Consider the following 12,780-nt stretch of genomic DNA (forward strand, 5'->3'; position numbering starts at 1 on the left):
TGGGAGTACTTATTGGAGTTATTCTATGCCTGTCCCACCACTGTATGTTAAGTATATGTGGGGCAGATACCTACTTTCTTCAGTTCAAAGGTTTTCATTCTCATATGAATGTGAGAAACTGCATGGAGCCTCATCCATGAATTTAATTTAGAGGATGAGATCCTTGGCTTTGACCTGATCTCTTGAGTTTGTTGGGCTGATACTTTTTGAGGGTCCCTGGGAAAGCCAAATATATATTGCATGAGGGAGGATTGCAAATAATTTTTCACCAGAAGGCAGACTGTGGCAATTTAAAGTCATTTCCACAAATTCACACATTTTTTGGTGAAGGTCTGTATTTTCTCTCTTTGAAATTTGTAAGTTTATAATTGCTATAACTAATAGGAATATACCACTAAGTGAACTCAATTGATGTCACAAGAAATGGGAAATATCACCCAGCCACATCCTGTACAAACCTCTGGCTTGCAATTTTATGAAACAATGAAACGGAGGTTGTTTCAAGCCAAAGTTTCAAGATAGTTTGTTACCAAGCATTACATAACCTGAACATGTGTTGATGATGAATTCTCTTCTTTTATGTTTCTGGAAATATCTTTGCCTTTTGCCTCCATTTTTGATAATTATTTTTGCTACATAAAGAGGTCTGGTTGGATAGTCTTCTTTTAGTGCTAAGATGTTATTCTTTCCATTGTTGTCTGGGCTTTCATTCTTCTGAAAAGCCAGTGGTCAGTCTTACAGACACTGAATATAATGTGCCTTTTGTTTTCTAGATGTGCCAACAGTTTTCTCTTTTTGACTGATTTCCAGAATTTGGTTGTAGTGTCTTTTCTTTCCTTATCCTCACTTGTTTCATTGAGCTTCTTCGATCTATGTGTTAATGTTTATCATTAAATTTGGAAGAGTTTCCACTATATTGAAAAACATTTTTTCTGCACCAGTATCTCTATTTTCTGTGATTACACATATATGCAGTTGATACTATTTCATTTTTCACTGAGGCTTTTTTCCACCTGTTTTTTTGGGTTAATTTAGGGTCATTTTTATTCCATCTTCGCGTTTACTTGTCTTCAGCAGAGAGTAATCTTCTGTGAGGTCCATTCAATTCGTCTTTTTCTTTTTTTAAGATTTATTTATTTATTTGAAAGTCAGAGTTAGAGAGATGAGAGGCAGAGAGAGAGGTCTTCCATCTGATGGTTCATTCCCCAGTTGGCCACAATGGCCAGGTCTCCCATGTGGGTGCAGGGGCCCAAGCACTTGGGCCATCTTCTACTGCTTTCCCATGCCATAGCAGAGAGCTGGATTGCAAGTGGAGCAGCAGGGTCTTGAACCAGCGCACATACGGGATGCCTGCACTTCAGGCCAGGGTGTTAACCCACTGTGCCACAGCGCCAATCCCCATTCAATTTGTTTTTAACTTTAAAATCCTGGCATGGGATTGTGGCACAGTGAGTTAAGCTGCTGCCTGCAATGCTGGCGTCCCATATGAGCAGTGATTCAGTCCCAGCTGCTCCACTTGTAATCCAGCTCCCTGCTAGTGTGCCTGGGAAAACAGCAGAAGGTGGCTGACATCCACATGGGAGACCCAGATGGAATTCTAGGCTCCTGGGTTTGGCCGTTCTGGCCATTTGGGGAGTGAACAGTGGATGGAAGATATCTCTGTCTATCCCTCTCTGTAACTGCCTTTCAAATAAATAAAAATAAATTTAAAAAATTTAAGATTTTTTCAACTGTATGACATTTTCATTCTTTTAAATATTCAAAAGTTATTTTTCCCTTTTTTGAGATGCCCTGCTTTTTCCTAGTTACATTAATATTTTTCTTTAAATCATGCGTATAGTAGTTCTTAGAAAAAAAAAAAAAAAAACCTCCCTTTCAGACCAAAGGGAAAGAAAGTTTTAAAGTGAGAATATAATTTTCCTCATGGGCATTGTCTACCTTAGAAAAACTACTACAGAACATGCCTGTGACTATAGACTTGCAGTTCAGGCCACCAAAGATTAGAGATGGGACACGGGCACTCCCTTGACTTGCATCCTCTGGTCTGCTTTAACACAAACCAGGAGGAAAAGAAAGCTAGGCATCAGAAGCAATGGGTGGCAGGCCTATTAATGGCTGATCTGTACAGTGATCTGCCCTCAAGGAGACCCAACAGGCCAGTCCACTGCAGTGGCTTTCAATGTGGTAAGCCTGGGCTTCAGCAGAAGTCAGCTTGTGAAGAGCCCTGGCAGCTCTGCCAAGAGTTGGATCACTGGAAATGGACCTGCCCTGGAATCGAAGGATGCCCAGGTCAGAGCCACAGATCTTATTGGCTCCAAGCTGAAAAGCCCTTCACTCAGCCCAACTTCCAAAGTGACCACTGCAGTTGAGGGGACAGCCAAGTAGGGTCAGCAACATTGCAGGCAGAACTGTAAATTTCTTGTTAGAGATGCCCCCTGCTTTTACCTGGCCAGCTCTCCTCCCAGGCCAGCCAAGTAATGAAAGTCAACAGAGTGCCTTCCCCTAGGAGGTTCACACCTCCCTTAGGATATACCCCATGTGAAGAGATAGATAGGTCTGGGCCTCTTAACTTACAAGGCCTAAAGCCCACCAGATTATTATCAAGCCCCTTCTATCAGGTTCTATTTGCCTCTCAATCAGAAAAATTACTTGTAGCTTAGACAGCACCTTTCTTAGCTCCTCTAATAATCACTCTGTCCTTTGTTCTAGACCCTGTCTAGTCCACTTGGGCCTCATTCCTTTGTAATCATAACCTCTACTCTACCACCAATGGCTCTACTCCCAACCTGTGTGTACTGATGGTCCTCTTCCCCACTTAATGCTGTATAATTGTTCAGACCTGGTTAAGGCCACTCTTAGGATCATTGGTTACTATCCTCAACCTGTCTTTTATGACCTTGTCTAAATATGATCAGAGTCGGGGAACTTGGAAGGCTTCCATAGCCTTGGCAACTCATGACGACAGCCTAGGGTGGTTACTGGCGCCATAAACTAGAGTGTCAATTTGTTGGGTCAACAACAGGAGCCACTGTGCGCTTGCTCCTGATGTGGGATCTCTGTCCTTAATGTACTGTACATTGTGATTTAATGCTATAACTAGTACTCAATTTGTGTTTCTATGTGGGTGCAAACTGTTGAAGTATTTATACTAAATTGATCTTCTGTATATAAATAGAATTGAAAATGAATCTTGATGTGAATGGAAAGGGAGAGGGAGCGGGAGAGGGGAGGGTTGCGGGTGGGAGGGAAATTATGGGAAGGGGAAGCCATTGTAATCCATAAGCTGTATACTGGAAATTTATATTCATTAAATAAAAGTTAAAAAAAAAAAAAGAAAGTCCTTGTCTTGTAATTTTATCTCAGCCATTCCTAGGTCAGCTTCTATTATCTAATTTTTTAAATTGGTTATGGATTGTATTTTACTGCTTCTTTACATGTCTATTATTTTTCAGTGTATGCTGTACATAATGGACACCATGTTATTGTGAGTCTTGATTTTGTTGTCCTTAATAGAATGTTTTCTTATGTATTAGTTTGATTCTTTTGAAGTTTTTTGTTAACATTCTATTTTGAGATAACTCTACATTTACATGCACCTGGAATAAATAACAGATTTATTGTACCCTTCATCTGGTTTCCTTCGATGCTGATATCTTGCATGTCCAAGGTACAATATTACAACAGGAAATTTACATTGATAGAACACACAGACCTTATTTAGATTTATCAGTTTCACATGCACTCCTGTGTGTGTGCGTGCATACGTGTTTCTGTGTGTATATGTAGTTCTATGCAGTTTTATCATATGTAGATTTGTGTGATCACCAACACAGTCAAGATACAGAATAGTTCCAATAAAGAGTCTCTTGTGGACCAGTGTTGTGGCTCAGCAGGTTAAGCGGCCATCCGCAGTGTCAGCATCCTATATAGGCACAGAATCAAGTTCTGGCTGCTCCACTTTGAACCAGCTCTCTCCTAAGTACCAGGGAAAGCAGTGGAGGATGGCCCAAGTACTTGGGCCCCTGCACTCACACTGGAGACCTGGATGAAGCTTCTGGATATAGACTTTGGCCTGGCCCAGCCCAGTCATTGCATCCATTCGGGGAATGAACCAGTGGATTTAAGACCTCTCTCTGTCTCTCTCCCGGTATTTCTCCCCCTGTCTCCATAACTCTGCCTTTCAAATAAATAAAAGAAATCTTAAAAAAAGTCTCTTGTGATGCTTTTTTACAGCCACAGTGAGTCTTTCAAACAGCATATTTGCCTTGAGATCTATTCAATATGTTGTATGTATCAAAAATTCATTATTTATTTATTTTTATTAATACATCCATATTAGGAATGTATTATGATTAACCAGCTATCTGCTTCTAGGTTTTGATAGACACTTGTGTTCAGGTTTTTGTATGAACATAGTTTCCATTTCTCTAGGATAAATGCCTAGGAGTACAATTGTTGGATCATATGGGAAATGCAGATTATGTAAGAAGTGCCACACCCTTTTCCAAAGTGACTGCCACCAGCAATGTATGAATTATACAGTTTCTTTACATTCTCATCAGCATTTGTTATTTTTAATATATTTTATTTTAGCATTTCTGATAAGTGTACAGCATTACCTCATTGTGGGTGTCATATGTATTTCCCTAATGGCTAGTTATATTGAATATATTTTCATTTGCATATTTGTTATTTTTATATCCTCTTCAATAAAATGTATGTTACCTATTTTCTCTTTGGATTAGTTTGTTACTGGTTATGAGAGTTCTTTATATTTTCCAGATAGAATCCTTTGTTTGATTTGTGGTTAAAACTATGTCTCTCAGTCTTTAGATTACCTTTTCATTCTTTTTTATAGGGCCTTTCATAGGAGAAAAATTTAAATTTTCGTGTGGTCCAATTCATCAGTTTTTAAATGGTATATTTTATGCTTTGGGTGTCGGGTCTAAGAACTCTTAGGTCCCAAAGATTTTTTCCTTTGTTTCTAAAATGTTTATATCTTTATGTTTTACATATAAGTACAAGGCCATTTTTGATTAATATTTGTGTTAGGTATGAGGTTTAGGTAGAGGTTCATTTTTTTGTACATGTATGTCCAATTTTCTGGCACCTTTTGTTCAAAAAGGCTATATCCTTTCTCCATTGAATTGCTTTTGTACCTTTGTCAAATAACAGTTGAACATACTAGTCTGGTTCATTTCTCAGTTATCTACATGCCCCATTGATTTAGGTGTTTGTCTTTCTGCCAATACTGCATTATCTTGATTAGTATAGTGATACAGTGATATAGCTGTATGGTCTGCAAAAAGCAGTTAATACAACAGATCTGTCACTACCAGCCTTGGAAAGTTCTGCTTGTAAGGCTGACTGTTAGTTGGCATTTGAAAATTAGAATTTCAGAAGGATTTTTACTATTCCCTAACTGAGAATAATGGCTCGCTGTGCCTCAGCTGTGTGAACAGTAATGCCTTATGCTGAATACCTGCTTTCTGTGGGTTTGAAGTTTTGGTATGTGCTGGTATGCAGAGTGTGCCTGTGTGGCCAGCTCCTAGCAAAAATCTAGAGCACTGAGTCTCTTGTAAGATTTCTGATAGACTGCTTTCACATTTATTATCAGAACTAGTTGTTAGAGGAATTAAGCATGTTCTATGATTCCATGGGAAGGAAATCTTGGAAACTTGTTTCTTTTTCTTCCAAATGTTGTCCTATGCACACTTTTGCTTTGCTGATTTTCTTTTAAATCTTAGACTGTAATAGATAATAGCAATGAGTATGACTATATGCTGAGTCCTGTGAGTCCTCCTGGGAAATCACTGGACCTGAGGATGGGTTCAGGAACCACCAGCCTTAGCTTGGTTATAGTGATTCCTCCCACTTAATTATTTTTCATATTGTTTTAGCTATTTTAGGTCTTGTGCTTTTCCATATAAATAAACTTGTCTATCTATGTAAAACAAACAAACAAACAAAAAAAAGGAATTGTATTAAACCTATATGTCCATTTGGGGGAAATTAACATCTCTACCATATTGAGTCTTCAAATCCATGACCACAATATTCTTCCCATTTATTTAGGTCTTTTATTTCTTTTGTCAGCATTTTGTAATTTTCAGGATACTAATTCAGTACACATTTTTTTAAAACTTTTATTTAATGAATATAAATTTCCAAAGTACAGCTTATGGATTACAATGGCTTTCCCCCCCCCATAACTTCCCTCCCACCCACAACCCTCCCATTTCCTGATCCCTCTCCCCTTCCATTCACATCAAGATTCGTTTTCAATTCTCTTTATATACAGAAGATCAGTTTAGTATATATTAAGTAAAGATTTCAACAGTTTGCCCTCACATAGCAACACAAAGTGAAAAATACTGTTGGAGTACTAGTTATAGCATTAAATCATAATGTACAGCACATTAAAGACAGAGATCTTACATGATATTTTAAAAAAATTGATTAATTTTCTATGCAATTTCCAATTTAACACCAAGTGTTTTTTTATTTTCAATTATCTTTATATACAGAAGATCGATTCAGTATATACTAAATAAAGATTTCATCAGTTTGCACCCACACAGAAACACAAGTTGTAAAAATACTGTTTCAATACTAGTTATAGCCTCACTTCACATTGGACAACACATTAAGGACAGATCCCACATGGGACGAAAGTACACAGTGACTCCTGTTGTTGATTTAACAATTTGACACTCTTGTTTATGGCGTAACAAAAAAAAATACTAAAATGGATAAAGATTTACATTGTACATCAACAGTCAAGACAAGAGCTGATCAAGTCACTGTTTCTCGTAGTGTTCATTTCACTTCAACAGGTTTCCCCTTTGGTGCTCAGTTAGTTGTCGCTGATCAGGGAAAACAAGTACACATTTTTTTAAATTCACACTTAAGTAGTTCGTTATCTTTGGAGCAAGTATAAGTGGTAGTGTTTTTAATTTCAGTTTCCGCATGTTCAAGGTTAGAATGAAGGTTGTTTTTAAGTATTGTTAAGTCAGGGTAAAATTTTTTTGGGAGGCTAGGTTATCCCTACTCCTGAAATGTGGTCTTTCTGAGGTCCCCATTGGATGCTACATTTTCATCAAGATCTCTTCATTTATTAGACCAGAACCAGAATGCCTCCTAGAATTTGGGTGACCTCTCGGAGTTATTAAACTCACAACTGTCACGTTATTGTTCTTTCTCCAGTGTTAGTTCTTTGTAAAGTTTCATGGATTTACTGTTTGTGACCAGCACAGTAGTTGGCAAAAGACTGAAGGGAGTTCTCTGCAGGTATGTGGATCTTTGTCTCTGTTCAACTTTCTTCTCTCTGGTAGTCTGCCTCACAACTGCCATTAGTGCCAGTATCTGTCATATCTGATCTTTGCTGACCTTAGCAGTACTGCTGTTCTCCCTTTACTATAGTCTAGAAATGTGCCTCCAGGAAGAAACCTGTCTATAAATAGATAGCTAGTTTATGAAAATGCAGGTTTCTGGTTCTGAGGTCTAATTTATCACATTTATTGAAGGACAATAAAAGTATAATGTTATTCAAAGTTAGTTATATAAGAAATGAATTAAAAAAATCCTCATTTGGGCTGGCGCCACGGCTCAATAGGCTAATCCTCCGCCTAGTGGCGCTGGCACACCGGGTTCTAGTCCCAGTCGGGACGCTGGATTCTGTCTCGGTTGCCCCTCTTCCAGGCCAGCTCTCTGCTGTGGCCCTGGAGTGCAGTGGAGGATGGCCCAAGTGCTTGGGCCCTGCACCCCATGGGAGACCAGGAGAAGCACCTGGCTCCTGCTTTCGGATCAGCGTGGTGCGCCGGCCACAGCGCACCAGCTGCTGCGGCCTTTGGAGGGTGAACCAACGGCAAAGAAAGACCTTTCTCTCTGTCTCTCTCTCTCACTGTCCACTCTGCCTGTAAAAAAAAAAAATCCTTATTTGGCCGACTTTTATACTGACCATATGAAAGCCAAAGGCAAAGTATTCATCTGTTGATTATGCACTTATTCATTCAATGAATATCTGTTGTGTATTAGGCACTATATTGGTCAGCTTGGGGCTACTATAACAAAAAGCAATAGATTGGATGGTTTAAACAACAGACACTTATATCTCACAGTTCTGGTGGCTAGAAGTTTGAGATCATAGTGATAGCATGGTTTGCTTCTTGGTGAGGGCCCTCTTCCTGTCTTGTAGACAGCTGGCTTTAGCTATGAACTCACACAGCCTATCTCATTGTAAAGCCAGTGGAGAAAGAGAAATCTTGCCTCTTCCTTTTTGTATAAGAGCACTGGTCCAATTATTAAGGTCTCATCCTTATTAACTGATTTAAATCTAGTCACTTTCCAGAGGTCCGGACTCCAACTATAGTCACGTTGTGGGGTTAGAGCTTCAACATGTGAATATTTGGAAGACACAATTCAGCCCACAGTGTCTCTTTTCTAGTAACATGGGATGCCATGGTGATCAATAGCATATCCCATCTTTGTCCCACATATCCCACATACTTAGAGATGAACATTAAATATTCATCAAAACAACCATAAAATTATAGCTAAGGGGACAGGATTTGTGGTGTAGTGGGGTTAAGCTGCCATTTGGGGAAACTATATCCCATATCGGAGTGCCAGGATTTGGGTTTGCCCCTACTTCTGATCCAGCTTTCTGCTAATACACCTGGGAAGCAACAGGTGATGGCCCATGTAGTTGGATTCCTGCCACCCATATTGGAGACCTAGATGAGGTTCCTAATTCCTGTCTTTGGCCTGGTCCAGCCCTAGCTGTTGTGGACATTTGAGGTGTGAACCAGTAGATGGGAGATTTCTCTCTCTCTCTCTCTCTCTGCGCTTCTTCTCTCCCTCTCTTCTTCCTTCCCTCCCTTTAAAATAAATAAATAAAACCTTAAAAAGTTATAATTGCATCAAAGGCTTTAAAGAAAAAGCCCCATTAGGGCCTCTAGGGCTGTTGTTCTATCTAATCAGTGAAGTATGGGAAGGATTCCCTGCAGAAATTAGTCTTGAGTTGAGAATGGGAAGGGTCAATAACCAAATAAGGCATAGTGGAAAGAAGAGCATTTCAGCAGAGGGAATTGCACATTTCAGGTCTCTGCTAGAGAGGGAATGGAATTGAACGATCAGGAACATGATTGTACAAGTAGCTGTGGAACCATCACTTAGTAAGCAACTACCAAAGGGTTGTTGTGAGAATTAAATGAACTGTTACATGAAAAACATGTAAAACAATACCTAGAAGATAGTAGGCATTCAGTAGTGATAGTAATAGTAATTATAATAGCTGACAAGAGTGAAAACTCCCAATTTGCTTAATGTACAAATTCATATTGAGACTCTTTTTGAATTTTAATGACTTCAGTAATGTAGAGCTCATTCAATTCTCCCTAGTCTGTGTACATAATTCAATTAGTCACTTACTAACACAACTCCTGCTTCTCCCTTTTGGCTCATGGACAAAAGTAAAAAGTAAAATGATATAAACCACCTAGCAATCTTTTTGCCAATCATAGGCTCCAACCTAGAGCACTAAGCAGTCTGATGGGCAGTCTGTACAGGACACAAACTCAGGTAGAAGATAACTGCTTTCTTGGCTTTGGGAACTTGGAAGAGTCTGACTGATCAATCCAGGGGCTTAATGTGACACTACCAATGGCTGCTTCTGCTTCAGTCAGCTACAAGGCCCTGACCTTCTGAGATAGCCTTTTACTACTCCACTAGAGCAGAACCAACTTCTTATTAGCCCATGATGATGTAACATCTCCAGTGTATATGTTTATGCATCTGCATGCAGGCTTAGTCTTTTCTTTCCTTTGTATTTCTTAATGTTCCAAATGGAAGATGAAGTGTCTTGATACAACTGCTTCATCACTTTTACTTATGGAGAAAAATTTATCAGGACATTTTTTATGACTGAGTTATTTAAAATTACTTTAAATTTTGATCCAAAGGATACTCACTATCTTGATACTAGCTTTTGGCTGTGTTTCTAAGGAAGAAAAAAAGAAGCTCCTGGCTCCTGGCTTCGGATCAGTGCAGCTCCAGCCTTTGTAGCCATCCGGGGAGTGAACCAGCGGATGGAAGACCTCTCTCTGTCTCTGCCTGTCTCTATAACTCTGTCTTTCAAATCAATAAAATAAATCTTTAAAAAAAAGAAAAACATTAGCAGAGTAAAATTGTCTATATAGATTGGAACCCATTTTACCTTTATTTCATATCTCAAGATTAGATCATCGCAAATATAACTTTTAAGAACTATCAACTATACTCCTCTTTATAATTTCCAGAAATTGGCTCTTCCAGTTGGCCAAGCAGAAGCCTTTGGGTCAGGATCCATTTCTCCTTCTGAATTATACATCTGATGCCTGACATATATGAGCTTCCCTCCCCTACTTCACAATTGTTGTCAAACTCGGAATTTGAAATTCAAAATGACCAGATCTGAGCATGTGATGTTGTCACTCCTCCAGTTGCTGGCAGATGAGGAGAGGATAGGAAACAATATCGTATTCTTCTGCAACAACATAAACATTTCAGAGGCAGGATTAACAGCCAGTTTTGGGGAACACCTCGCCAGTCAGGAAGGTAGGTTCTGGGAGACAAGAATGCCTGTCAATTAGCCCAAGCTTACTTGGACTTCTGTTGGATAGCTGATCTTTTATTTTTTGAACTTTGTTTTTATAAATGTGCCTTAATGGATATTTGAACAATGCCATAGAATGCATGCCTGTGTGTGTGTCTGTGTGTGCACAGATGTGTAGATAGTGGTTGTGGGTTAAATTCTAAAATAAGCCTTTGATCACAATGATGTCTTTGTAACGTATTGATCTTTGAGCCCACAAGGATTATATTTGCTAAATCGTCTTTAAATAACTAGCTGAATTAATCTGTTAGATAAGAAGATAAGAGGAGGATATCCATCTCTCTACCAGAGTGTCTGTCTAATATAAGTTGATTTGGTCTAATTAATATTTTAGTGGACAATTAGAATACATGCTTAATTGCTTTTTGAGGTTATTTTAGGAAAAATGTTGGCCAAATTTCAGATTTCCTTCTTCTTGCCAAGTTCCAAATTAATTAATTGTTTGTTTTAATAAGGCAATTAGTGAATGGTTCAGCATTCCAAGAAATAGATATCAGAGTCTTCTTTGACTTAATATAACATTAAAAATGTTAAACATAAAAATGCTGTCTCCACTGATTCTTATCTTTTCCTTCCTGATGATGAGATCCCTGTACTTAATTTTTTTTAAGAGTATAAGTTGAATTAGAAATACCTCCTTGGGGCTGGTACTGTGGCATAGCGGTAAGGCCACCACCTGAAGTGCTGGCATCCCATATGGCATTGGTTCAAAACCCAGCTATTCCACTTCCGATCCAGTTCTCTTCTCTGGCCTGGGAAAGCAGTAGAAGATGGTTCAAGTGCTTAGGTCCCTGCACCCATGTGGGAGACCCAGAAGAAGCTCCTGGCTCCTGGCTTTGGATCAGCGCAGCTCTGGCCATTGCAGCCATTAGGGGAGTGAAGCATGGATAGAAGACCGCTCTCCCTCCCTGTCTCTGCCTCTCTGTAACTGTGCCTTTCAAATAAATAAATAAATACATAAGTAAATAAAAAAATAGAAATACTTCCTCATGGTTTTTCTATCCTAGAAAAGGGGGATTGAAAGAGAAAGAACATAGTCAAGGCCGGCGCCGTGGCTCAACAGGCTAATCCTCCACCTTGCGGCGCCGGCACATTGGGTTCTAATCCCGGTCGGGGCGCCGGATTCTGTCCTGGTTGCCCCTCTTCCAGGCCAGCTCACTGCTGTGGCCCGGGAAGGCAGTGGAGGATGGCCCAAGTGCTTGGGTCCTGCACCCCATGGGAGACCAGGAGAAGCACCTGGCTCCTGCCATCGGATCAGCGCGGTGCGCCGGCCGCGGCGGCCATTGGAGGGTGAACCAACGGCAAAGGAAGACCTTTCTCTTTGTCTCTCTCTCTCTCACTATCCACTCTGCCTGTCAAAAAGAAAAAAAAAAAAGACAAAAAACATAGTCAAGCTCTAGAGATTATCTTTTTACTAAATGGTCCCTGTGTGGTGACCTGTCTCCTAGTTTTACACACAAGATGATTGGCAGTGATTACATTTGATCACTTTTTGATTGTCTTTCTTATTAGGAGCCCTGAAAGAGGCCTTCCTCTAAGAGGTAAAATACAAAATAGGAAAAAGGCAATAATTCCCACAAGAGTTCAGGATAAAGAGATTGTAGATGATTTGCTGTTTTTGTACTCTTCTCTTGATATAACATAAATTATTCTCTGGAAACAGATTGGCCTAAACTCTGCAGTACTTTGCAGTCATAGTGTGTTTTCTTTTTCTTTTCTCTCTCTCTCTCTCTTTTTTTTTTTTTTACAGGTAGATTGGACAGTGAGAGAGAGAGACAGAGTGAAAGGTCTTCCTTTTCCGTTGGTTCACCCTCCAAAGGCCGCCGCGGCCAGCGCTGATCCAAAGGCAGGAGCCAGGTGCTTCTCCTGGTCTCCCATGGGGTGCAGGGCCCAAGCACTTGGGCCATCCTCCACTGCACTCCCGGGCCACAGCAGAGAACTGGCCTGGAAGAGGGGCAACCGGGACAGAATCCAGCGCCTCGACCCGGTGTGCCGCTAGGCGGAGGATTAGCCTGTTGAGCCGGCTATTCACAGATGTTTTCAAATGAGTACATTCCAAATTTAAAGGAACCATTGTGTGCATGGCTGAGAAGTGCTCTGCCAGACCTATAGGTCTGCCTCACAGA

This window comes from Lepus europaeus, chromosome 11 (assembly GCF_033115175.1).
Source record: "Lepus europaeus isolate LE1 chromosome 11, mLepTim1.pri, whole genome shotgun sequence".
Lineage (NCBI taxonomy): Eukaryota > Metazoa > Chordata > Mammalia > Lagomorpha > Leporidae > Lepus > Lepus europaeus.